At 49.7% G+C, this 12,094-nt stretch overlaps 1 protein-coding gene across 3 annotated transcripts in view; it reads left to right on the forward strand.

The window, feature by feature from the left end:
• The first annotated feature begins 8,789 nt into the window (after positions 1-8,789).
• raly (RALY heterogeneous nuclear ribonucleoprotein) overlaps positions 8,790-12,094 on the forward strand; it is a 93,180-nt gene continuing 89,875 nt past the window's right edge. The window contains exon 1 of one of the 3 annotated variants that reach the window (XM_073062179.1): positions 8,790-9,272. The gene's annotated coding sequence lies outside the window, so the exon portion shown is untranslated. The remainder of the gene's footprint in view (positions 9,273-12,094) is intronic. The other 2 variants (XM_073062178.1, XM_073062180.1) reach the window with 2 other exon arrangements.

Here is a 12,094-nt window from a genome sequence, read left to right on the forward strand (position 1 = left end):
ATCCGACCCTCTGCTGTCTCCGAGGCTGTTCCATGGTTCATCGAGTGAAGGGTGTGGCCCCGAGGCCGAGAGGCCATGATTGACTCCGTTCCTCACCAATCTCGCCGGTTAAAGTGCCGAGGAAGATTGAAATCATCGAGGCGAGTGCGGAGGACGAGAGGGTGTTCAGCGCCTTCCAGCAGCCTCTCGCTCGCTGCTGCCGGAGGAAGGTGTCTACGTGCGATAGTCTCTCTCCCCCTCTCACTCGCTGCTCCCAGAGGAAGGCCCATGCATTTGAGTGGTCTCTTCCTCGCCCTCCCTCGCTTTTGTTGGAGGATGATGCTGAAGCTCTGGATCGATGATCAACGGTGCAGTTTGTGGGTTGGTCTCAGTAGTTCACGTTATGACGTGTTTCCGGTTTCTGGTCGTTCCTTTTATTGTTACTATTTTGAGTGATTTTGAATTGTAGTTCCAGTGCCATAGGTAGGAAGATTGGGGAGGTTCTGCACAGGGAGTTCAGGGATTTAGGTATTATGTTAAAGGGCAGGACTTCCAGGATTGTGATCTCAGGATCGCTACCCATGCCACGTGCCAGTGTGGCCAGAACTAGGAATACTACACAGTTTAACATGTGGCTAAGGAGTTGGTGTAGGAGGGAGGGCATAAGGTTTTTGGATCACTGGTCTCTCTACCAGGAAGGGTGGGACCTGTACAGAAGAGATAGTTTGCACCTGCACTGGAGGGGGATTAATACCCTAGTGGGAAGATTTGCTATTGCTGCACAGTGGGGTTTAAACTAGAGTTGCAGAGGATGGGAACCAGAGTGCCAGGATAGTTAGAGGAGAGGTTGTGGAGGCAGATGTTGGTAAGACCTCAGACGAAGTCAGGAATCATAAGGTTGAGCACGGTGTGACCAGTGTCCTGAGCTGCGTATATTTCAATGCTACTGTAACGCCCTGGGAAAGGACTCACTGCTAATGTAATGGCAGTTCTGTAGCAGCAGTGTTTGGGTTATGACTAGAGATAACGGGGGCTTTGGAAAGTTCCGCCATCCAATGAGGGGAGCCTGAGAGCTGGTCGTTCGCGGTCTTTTGTTCGGCAGAAGATGGAGAGACACGATGCCAGAATGGAGAGGTCGTAGACTACAAGACAGAGTGGACTTGGATTGGGGTTGGGCGTCAATGATGCCTCAGGGAAATCAATAGAGAATGAAAGGACGGGAAAACCGTGAGCTCCAACGTGCACGTTAAACTGTTTCAGTAAAATGGGCCCTTTCTCTGTTTGTTTTCTTTACTGACCCCATAGTCAGATTAAGAATGATAAAGCTCAGTTGTTTAATTGCATACGGTGCACTGTGTGTTATTTCATGGTACTGATTTGTAACAGGGGAAAAACATCACGCAGTATCCACACAAACGAGATTTGGCGGGACCGGAGACGGTCTTCCCCCAGACTAACTCTGCCAGCTGGACCTGAGGGTTACACTAGTATTGTAGGAAAGGCAGAGGAGCTCAGGGCATGGATTATAATATTGCAGCCATTAGTGAGACGATTGCAAGAGAGGCAGGACTGGCAGCTCAACATTCCAGGGTTCCGTTGTTTTAGATTCAACAGAGCGGGAGCATTAAAAGGGGGGGGGGGGGGGGAGAGGCATTACTAGTTAGGGAAAGTGTCCCGGCAGCTCTCAGTCAGGACAGACCAGAGAACTCGTCTGGTGAGGCTTAATGGGTGGAACTGAGTAATAAGAAAGATATGACCATGTTAATGGGGCTAATAGACCTCCCAGCAGCCTGCAGAATTTGGAGGAACAAACTTGTAGAGAGATCGCAAACTGTTGCAAGAAACCTAAGGTTGTTACAGTAGATGATTTTAACTTTCCACATATTGCCTGGGAATCCCATACAGTGAAAGGACTATTTAGCATAGAGTTTGTCAAATTTGTTCAGGAAAGTTTCCTTAGTAGATGTCCCAACAAGAGAGCGTGTGACACTTGCTATTAGGGAATGAGACGGGCCAGATGACAGAAGGTTGTGAAGGACAACACTTTCCATCTACTGATCATGATGCATTTAGGTTCAAAATAAATATGCAAAAAGATAGGTCTGGTCCACTGGTTGAGATTCTAAACTGGAGAAAGGTAAATTTTGATGGGATCAGAAATGATCTGGCAAGTGTGGATTGGGGCAGGCTATTTTCAAGCAAAATGCGTACTAGTGAGTGGGAGGCCTTTAAAAGTGAACAAAGCTTGTATGTGTTTGTCAGAATAGAAGGTAAAGATAACAGGTGCAAGGAAACTTGGTTTTCAAGAGATATTGAGGCCCGGGTTTAAAAACAAAAGGAGGTGCATAGCAGGGATAGGCAGGTAGGAATGAATGAGGTACTTCAGGACAATAAGAAATGCAAGAGGACACTTAAAAAATAAATCATGACAGCTAAAAGAAGGCATGATATTGCCCTGGCAGACAAGGAGAAGGAGAATCCTAAGGGATTTTACAGGTATATTAAGAGCAAAAGGGTTGCAAGGGACAAAATTGGTCCTCTGGAAGATGAGAATGGTAATCTATGTGCAGACCCAAAACAGAAAAGGAGATCTTAAATGGATACTTTTGCATGTGCACTTACTCAGGAAATGGACACAGAGTCTATAGAAGTGAGGCAAAGCTGCAGTGAGGTCACAAACCCTATACAGATTTCAGAGGAGGAGTCGTTTCCTGTCTTGAGGCATATTAAGGTGAATAAATCCCCAGGACCGGACAAGGAGTTCTCTCGGACCCTGTGATAGGCAATGGAAAAATTGCTACAGGTAGCTGGGGTAGGCAGTTTAAATGGTTTGGCATGGACTTGATGGGCTGAATGGCCTGTCTAACTGCTGCATTTTTCTATAATTCTATGACTAGGATAAGTCCTGATGAAGGATCTAGGCCAAAACAGTCGAGTACGTGTTCCACTCCATGGCTGCTGCCTGACCAGCTGTTTGACTCCAGCATCGACAGAATCTCTTCCGTTCATAAGTGAAGAGTTATTTTCAGAAAGGAAAGAAGTTCACACCTTCCTCCACAGTGCATTTTCCATACATTTCCTCCCCATCCACCCACAGTAGCCACAGTAAAAAGAAGCAACAGATTTATCTGAGAATCTCTCGACTTCATGTGCAGCTGACAGGAACAGAAGTGGCAACCAGGAAGGCTGTGAATTCAAATGATACTGTGTCCACAGCAGCCGCTTTGCTCTTTAAATGAGACCAGTGAAATTGTGCTTCATCTCAGAACGTGTTTCCCATTCACTGGCATTGTATGCAGGTGTTATACAGAGAGAGACCTATCCTCACCGGTACTGTACCCCTGTGTTATACAGAGAGAGACCTATCCTCACCGGTACTGTACCCCAGTGTTATACAGTGACAGACCCATCCCCATCGGTACTGTACCCCAGTGTTATACAGAGACAGACCCGTCCTCACCGGTACTGTACCCCAGTGTTATACAGTGACAGACCCGTCCTCACCGGTACTGTACCCCTGTGTTATACAGAGAGAGACCTATCCTCACCGGTACTGTACCCCAGTGTTATACAGTGACTGACCCGTCCCCACCGGTACTGTACCCCAGTGTTATACAGTGACAGACCCGTCCCCACCGGTACTGTACCCCAGTGTTATACAGTGACTGACCCGTCCCCACCGGTACTGTACCCCAGTGTTATACAGTGACTGACCCGTCCCCACCGGTACTGTACCCCAGTGTTATACAGAGACAGACCCGTCCTCACCGGTACTGTACCCCAGTGTTATACAGAGACAGACTCGTCCCCACCGGTACTGTACCCCTGTGTTATACAGAGAGAGACCTATCCTCACCGGTACTGTACCCCAGTGTTATACAGTGACAGACCCGTCCCCACCGGTACTGTACCCCTATGTTATACAGTGACAGACCCATCCCCACTGGTACTGTACCCCAGTGTTATACAGTGACAGACCCGTCCCCACCGGTACTGTACCCCAGTGTTATACAGTGACAGACCCGTCCCCACCCGTACTGTACCCCAGTGTTATACAGAGACAGACTCGTCCCCACCAGTACTGTACCCCGGTGTTATATCGAGACACACCCATCCCCACCAGTACTGTACCCCAGTGTTACACAGAGACAGACCCATCCCTGTCGGAAATGTATCCCAGTGTTATATAGAGACAGACCCGTCCCCACCGGTACTGTACCCCAGTGTTATACAGAGACAGACCCGTCCCCACCGGTACTGTACCCCTGAGTTATACAGAGAGAGACCTATCCTCACTGGTACTGTACCCCTGTGTTATACAGTGACAGACTCGTCCCCACCGGTACTGTACCCCTGTGTTATACAGAGAGAGACCTGTCCCCACCGGTACTGTACCCCTGTGTTATACAGTGACAGACCCGTCCCCACCGGTACTGTACCCCAGTGTTATACAGTGACTGACCCGTCCCCACCGGTACTGTACCCCAGTGTTATACAGTGACTGACCCGTCCCCACCGGTACTGTACCCCAGTGTTATACAGTGACTGACCCGTCCCCACCGGTACTGTACCCCTGTGTTATACAGAGAGAGACCTATCCTCACCAGTACTGTACCCCTGTGTTATACAGAGACAGACCCATCCTCACCGGTACTGTACCCCTGTGTTATACAGTGACAGACCCATCCCCACTGGTACTGTACCCCAGTGTTATACAGAGACAGACCCGTCCTCACCGGTACTGTACCCCTGTGTTATACAGTGACAGACCCATCCCCACTGGTACTGTACCCCAGTGTTATACAGAGACAGACCCGTGCCCACCGGTACTGTACCCCTGTGTTATACAGAGAGAGACCTATCCTCACCGGTACTGTACCCCTGTGTTATACAGAGACAGACCCGTCCTCACCGGTACTGTACCCCTGTGTTATACAGAGAGAGACCTATCCTCACCGGTACTGTACCCCAGTGTTATACAGTGACTGACCCGTCCCCACCTGTACTGTACCCCAGTGTTATACAGTGACAGACCCGTCCCCACCGGTACTGTACCCCGGTGTTATACAGTGACAGACCCGTCCCCACCGGTACTGTACCCCAGTGTTATACAGAGACAGACCCATCCCCACTGGTACTGTACCCCAGTGTTATACAGTGACTGACCCGTCCCCACCGGTACTGTACCCCAGTGTTATACAGAGAGAGACCTATCCTCACCGGTACTGTATCCCAGTGTTATACAGAGACAGACCCGTCCCCACCGGTACTGTACCCCAGTGTTATACAGTGACAGACCCGTCCCCACCGGTACTGTACCCCTGTGTTATACAGTGACTGACCCGTCCCCACCGGTACTGTACCCCAGTGTTATACAGAGACAGACCCGTCCTCACCGGTACTGTACCCCAGTGTTATACAGAGAGAGACCTATCCTCACCGGTACTGTACCCCAGTGTTATACAGTGACAGACCCGTCCCCACCGGTACTGTACCCCTATGTTATACAGAGAGAGACCTATCCTCACCGGTACTGTACCCCTGTGTTATACAGAGACAGACCCGTCCCCACCGGTACTGTACCCCGGTGTTATACAGAGAGAGACCTATCCTCACCGGTACTGTACCCCAGTGTTATACAGAGACAGACCCGTCCCCACCGGTACTGCACCCCGGTGTTATACAGAGAGAGACCTATCCTCACCGGTACTGTACCCCAGTGTTATACAGTGACGGACCCGTCCCCACCGGTACTGTACCCCAGTGTTATACAGAGACAGACCCGTCCCCACCGGTACTGTACCCCAGTGTTATACAGAGAGAGACCTATCCTCACCGGTACTGTACCCCTGTGTTATACAGTGACAGACCCGTCCCCACCGGTACTGTACCCCTGTGTTATACAGTGACAGACCCGTCCCCACCAGTACTATACCCCAGTGTTATACAGAGAGAGACCTATCCTCACCGGTACTGTACCCCAGTGTTATACAGTGACAGACCCGTCCCCACCGGTACTGTATCCCAGTGTTATACAGTGACTGACCCGTCCCCACCGGTACTGTACCCCAGTGTTATACAGAGAGAGACCTATCCTCACCGGTACTGTACCCCTGTGTTATACAGTGACAGACCCGTCCCCACCGGTACTGTACCCCTGTGTTATACAGTGACAGACCCGTCCCCACCGGTACTGTACCCCAGTGTTATACAGTGACAGACCCGTCCCCACCGGTACTGTACCCCAGTGTTATACAGAGAGAGACCTATCCTCACCGGTTCTGTACCCCAGTGTTATACAGTGACAGACCCGTCCCCACCGGTACTGTACCCCAGTGTTATACAGAGAGAGACCTATCCTCACCGGTACTGTACCCCTGTGTTATACAGTGACAGACCCGTCCCCACCGGTACTGTACCCCTGTGTTATACAGTGACAGACCCGTCCCCACCGGTACTGTACCCCAGTGTTATACAGAGACAGACCCATCCCCACCGGTACTGTACCCCAGTGTTATACAGAGACAGACCCATCCCCACTGGTACTGTACCCCAGTGTTATACAGTGACTGACCCGTCCCCACAGGTACTGTACCCCAGTGTTATACAGAGAGAGACCTATCCTCACCGGTACTGTACCCCAGTGTTATACAGAGAGAGACCTATCCTCACCGGTACTGTACCCCTGTGTTATACAGTGACGGACCCGTCCCCACCGGTACTGTACCCCAGTGTTATACAGTGACAGACCCGTCCCCACCGGTACTGTACCCCAGTGTTATACAGTGACAGACCCATCCCCACCGGTACTGTACCCCAGTGTTATACAGAGAGAGACCTATCCTCACCGGTACTGTACCCCTGTGTTATACAGTGACGGACCCGTCCCCACCGGTACTGTACCCCTGTGTTATACAGTGACAGACCCGTCCCCACCGGTACTGTACCCCGGTGTTATACAGAGAGAGACCTATCCTCACCGGTACTGTACCCCTGTGTTATACAGAGACAGACCCGTCCCCACCGGTACTGTACCCCGGTGTTATACAGAGAGAGACCTATCCTCACCGGTACTGTACCCCAGTGTTATACAGAGACAGACCTGTCCCCACCGGTACTGCACCCCGGTGTTATACAGAGAGAGACCTATCCTCACCGGTACTGTACCCCAGTGTTATACAGTGACGGACCCGTCCCCACCGGTACTGTACCCCAGTGTTATACAGAGACAGACCCGTCCCCACCGGTACTGTACCCCAGTGTTATACAGAGAGAGACCTATCCTCACCGGTACTGTACCCCTGTGTTATACAGTGACAGACCCGTCCCCACCGGTACTGTACCCCTGTGTTATACAGTGACAGACCCGTCCCCACCAGTACTATACCCCAGTGTTATACAGAGAGAGACCTATCCTCACCGGTACTGTATCCCAGTGTTATACAGTGACAGACCCGTCCCCACCGGTACTGTATCCCAGTGTTATACAGTGACTGACCCGTCCCCACCGGTACTGTACCCCAGTGTTATACAGAGAGAGACCTATCCTCACCGGTACTGTACCCCTGTGTTATACAGTGACAGACCCGTCCCCACCGGTACTGTACCCCTGTGTTATACAGTGACAGACCCGTCCCCACCGGTACTGTACCCCAGTGTTATACAGAGAGAGACCTATCCTCACCGGTACTGTACCCCAGTGTTATACAGTGACAGACCCATCCCCACTAGTACTGTACCCCAGTGTTATACAGTGACTGACCCGTCCCCACCGGTACTGTACCCCAGTGTTATACAGAGAGAGACCTATCCTCACCGGTACTGTACCCCTGTGTTATACAGTGACAGACCCGTCCCCACCGGTACTGTACCCCAGTGTTATACAGAGACAGACCCGTCCTCACCGGTACTGTACCCCAGTGTTATACAGAGACAGACCCGTCCTCACCGGTACTGTACCCCGGTGTTATATCGAGACACACCCATCCCCACCAGTACTGTACCCCAGTGTTATATAGAGACAGACCAGTCCCCACCGGTACCGTACCCCAGTGTTATACAGTGACAGACCCGTCCCCACCGGTACTGTACCCCAGTGTTATATCGAGACAGACCCGTCCCCGCCGGTACTGTACCCCAGTGTTATACAGTGACTGACCCATCCCCACCGGTACTGTACCCCAGTGTTATACAGAGACAGACCCATCCCCACTGGTACTGTACCCCAGTGTTATACAGAGACAGACCCGTCCCCACCGGTACTGTACCCCTGTGTTATACAGAGACAGACTCATCCCCACCGGTACTGTACCCCAGTGTTATTCAGAGACAGACCCATCCCCACCGGTACTGTACCCCAGTGTTATACAGAGACAGACCCATCCCCACCGGTACTGTACCCCTGTGTTATACAGAGACAGACCCATCTCCACCGGTACTGTATCCCAATATTTTTTTTTATTAAACAGTGTTATACAGTGACAGACCAGTCCCAACCAGTCCCACTGTATACAGTAATGGTACTGGCAGGGAAAATATTAAATTAGCAAATCTCTCCCTTTGCTTACTGTGAGGAAGGATCTGATTTGACCCATTGTCAGTGTTTCTCTCTCAACAGTGGCTGCCTGGCGTTTCCAGCCTTTTCTGTTTCAATTCCAGATTTTTTCGCATCTGCAATTTATGGTACTTTGAGATTCCTGTTATGCACGTGCACTCACGAATTCATGGTGAACATTATCTTAATGCAGCAAACGTTGTCATTAAATATTAAACGTGCTTCTGCATAGGGAGCGCTGGGGAATCCGGTCCAAGGATTTCACATGGGTCCACCAGGGAAAGATTTCTTTAAAAAATACATTTGAATGGTTAATGCGAACTACAGTTATTTAAAAGCAGTCTCCAGTCCCTTCCTCCAACCACTGCCCTGGGATTGGGAATAATCTGGGATGCAGGAAGCCACCAACAGCGCAGAGGGAAGTGCGCCTCGAACCGAACGGGTTGTCGGGTCTAACGGTGGCTCTAAACCCGCAACACCGGGCTTGTCCGGCCATGGCGACGGGGACTAAGGCGGACACCGCTCTCTGCGGGCTCGGCGCTGCGCTGGGCAGCCCGGTGCGAGTTGGCTGAACCCACATCATCCCTGTCCGTGCGTGGAGAGCGCCGGCACTCGGCGGATTTCAGAGCGGAGACTGTGCGCCTACAACCAGTCTCTCTCGCCTCTCTCGTTCTGTCACGGTCTCACCTCTCTCTATCTGCCGTTTTTTTTAAACTCCTGAATTTTCTTGCCTCTCTTGGTGAGTATTTTTTTTACTGTCTATGACGTTTTGATTTTTTAATGCAAAGCGCTCCCGTTTTTTTTTAAAAAAAATCTTTTTATTGCACTTACGTCTATTTAGATGGCGAGATGTTTGTAGATTCTTGCGTTTCACTAGACTCCGGTGTGAATGATCGTGTGTGTGTAAAGAGAGCATAAATGAATCCTAGACCATTAACGGTGCACTGAAAAAATGAAATTATTTTTGTACACTCTCCCGGCTGTGTACACGCAAACTAGCGTCAAGATCTTTTTTAAAATTCTTATGCATTTTGTTTTGCTTTTCTCTTGTTAATGTGTTTTTCTAAATCAATTCAGCATTTTTTTTATTGGGTTAGGGTCTCTGTTTCACCCCCTCCCCTACTCCCTCCACCTCCTTTTCCAAAATAACCCGCCACTTGGACGCAGTTGTTTGAATGACTTTTAACAAAAGACAGTTTTATCGTTTTAAAACAAAATTCTCTGGAAGAAAGTTTGTCAGCTTCTCCGGTTGGCAGTATTTTGGCAAACGGCTTCTCTCGGTGTTTTAAATGGAGGAGTATCTCTGAGATAATGCGTGGTACTTCGATGGATGGAGAGAGAGCGAGGGAGAGGGGGTTTATTATCGCAAGCTCACTTGATTTATCTCTATATGATTTATAAATAAAAATTGCTATCAATATAAACTCCTGACCGGTACTTGGTAAACAATGGCTTTAAAAGAAATTAAAACGAGACAGCAAGTTATAGGCTCAGCGTAAAATGTGTTTTAAAACATTAAATAATTGTACACTGAGTTCTGTACTTCAATGCAGGTAACTTTAAATGCTATTCCCTCGTCCAGAGAATTTGAAAGCAAATGTTTCCAATTCTTCCCAAATTAGGAAAACAGTTTAAAATATTGAAGCGACTTTTAAGCAGCACTGCAGGGACGTGCCAACATTTTTTAAAAAAATATTTACCGCTGTTAGACACAGTGTACCAAAGTATGTTGTTTACTGCAGAGATTGTCAGGGAAATCGGGGTTGGGAGTGTGGAGGCTCTCGATTCAGGTAGACCGTATGTAACGCCACAGCATCGGTAACATGGTCTTGGTTTTCTCGGAAATTCTTCCCCATTTCTGGTCTCCGAAGGTGCCGAACCTCCACACAATTAACTCGATGAGTGATAGGGTTGGTTGCTGTGGCAGTTGCTATGGGTGGGTCTGCTGGTTTGGCGTTGCTATGGGCAACAGCATTTAAATCTCCATTCACATGGCGTGGCACTCCGGCGTGAGGTGTCTGTGATGGCGCTGTAGGCTGAATGTGAGATCGTGCCTGTGCCCCTCGCGGGGGATGCAGTCTGACAGGGGAACGCCAGGGTCCTCTTCCCCCCTGTCTGCCCCTCCGTCTGCCTCTTCCCGTCTCTGTCTGCCCCTCCGTCTGCCTCTTCCCGTCTCTGTCTGCCCCTCCGTCTGCCTCTTCCCGTCCCTGTCTGCCCCTCCGTGTCCCTCTTCCCGTCTCTGTCTGCCCCTCCGTGTGCCTCTTCCCGTCCCTGTCTGCCTGTAGAATCCCTGTGGACTTAGGACCCACTCAGGGCTCTTGTGTCATCTGATATCTGACCAATGTAATGTGCCAGAGTTGTGGAGTGAGAGCATTGCTAATTCTCCAGGAATAATGCACAGGGACAGGTTTGTGCATTAGTGACGCTGGTTGGCTTGAATACTGGAAGTCACCACTTGAGTAACAGGGAATCTCAGGATGGGCAATGGCTGGCATTTTGACAAATGAGTAATGGAGGAGTTGGTTAGGCTGTGAGCAATTACAATTGAGTTGATTAAACCTCGAGCACATTGCAGAATCAGTGTCCTGTCTGGCCACATGGTGGCCTGGCCTGGCCTGGCAGTCCAAGTGCTCAGGAACACGAGAAGCTGCAGAGTAGTGGACTCGCCCAAACATCACTGGCCGATGCCAACTGACCATCGGTAGTATCTAATGCTCAACCTATCTACTATTGCTGCTTGAGGGAACGTGGCAGGTTATGGTTGGGTCAGAGTACGTCTAGCACCCGAAAACTTTCTCCCTTTCAAAATCCGTTCAAAGTTGCAGTTGTAAAGTTGTATGCAGTTAGATAATCTCGGCTGAAACTGGGCTTGAATACTGTTGATAGAAATTAGTTTGTGGTGACCTCGCTCTTTTTCACCCTCTGACATACCCAACTAAAATCTTCCTCTTCAGCCAAGATTTTGGCACGTTTAGTTAGATTTTATTTATTTTTTTCAAATTAGCGATCCAGTGCGGAATTGGCCCTTCCTGCCTTTCGAGCCACAGCACTCAGCTGCCCCTGACAACCCCGATTTAACCCTAACCTAAACATGGGACAATTTATAATAACCAATGAACCTACTAACTGATGTGTCTTTGGACTGTGGGAGGAAAATGAGCATCACAGGGAGGACCTACAGAGGATGCCAGGATTGAACTCTGAACTCTGATGCCCTGTGCTGTAATAGCGTTGCGCCGGCCGCTACGTCACTGTGGCATCATTGTACAGGTCAGTACAACATTGTGGGCCGAAGGGCTGTGTTGTACTGTCCTATGTTCTTGTGTGTCTTGGTGTCTGGTTCAGTTACTGTCCCCTATACTAGTGCTGTGGGATGTTTCACCATGTACACACATCGGATACCAATGGTGAACCTTCCTGCCCTGCTTGTTTGGTGTGGTCTATTAACCAGTAAAACTCCATTAACCTCCAGTAAAAGTGGTTATGGAAAAATTCCATGCTCTTCATGAGGCTCAACTTGCTGTTCATCATCTAACAAAGAATCAACATGGGGGGTTGTGG

Source organism: Hemitrygon akajei, chromosome 11 (assembly GCF_048418815.1).
Source record: "Hemitrygon akajei chromosome 11, sHemAka1.3, whole genome shotgun sequence".
NCBI classification, from domain to species: domain Eukaryota; kingdom Metazoa; phylum Chordata; class Chondrichthyes; order Myliobatiformes; family Dasyatidae; genus Hemitrygon; species Hemitrygon akajei.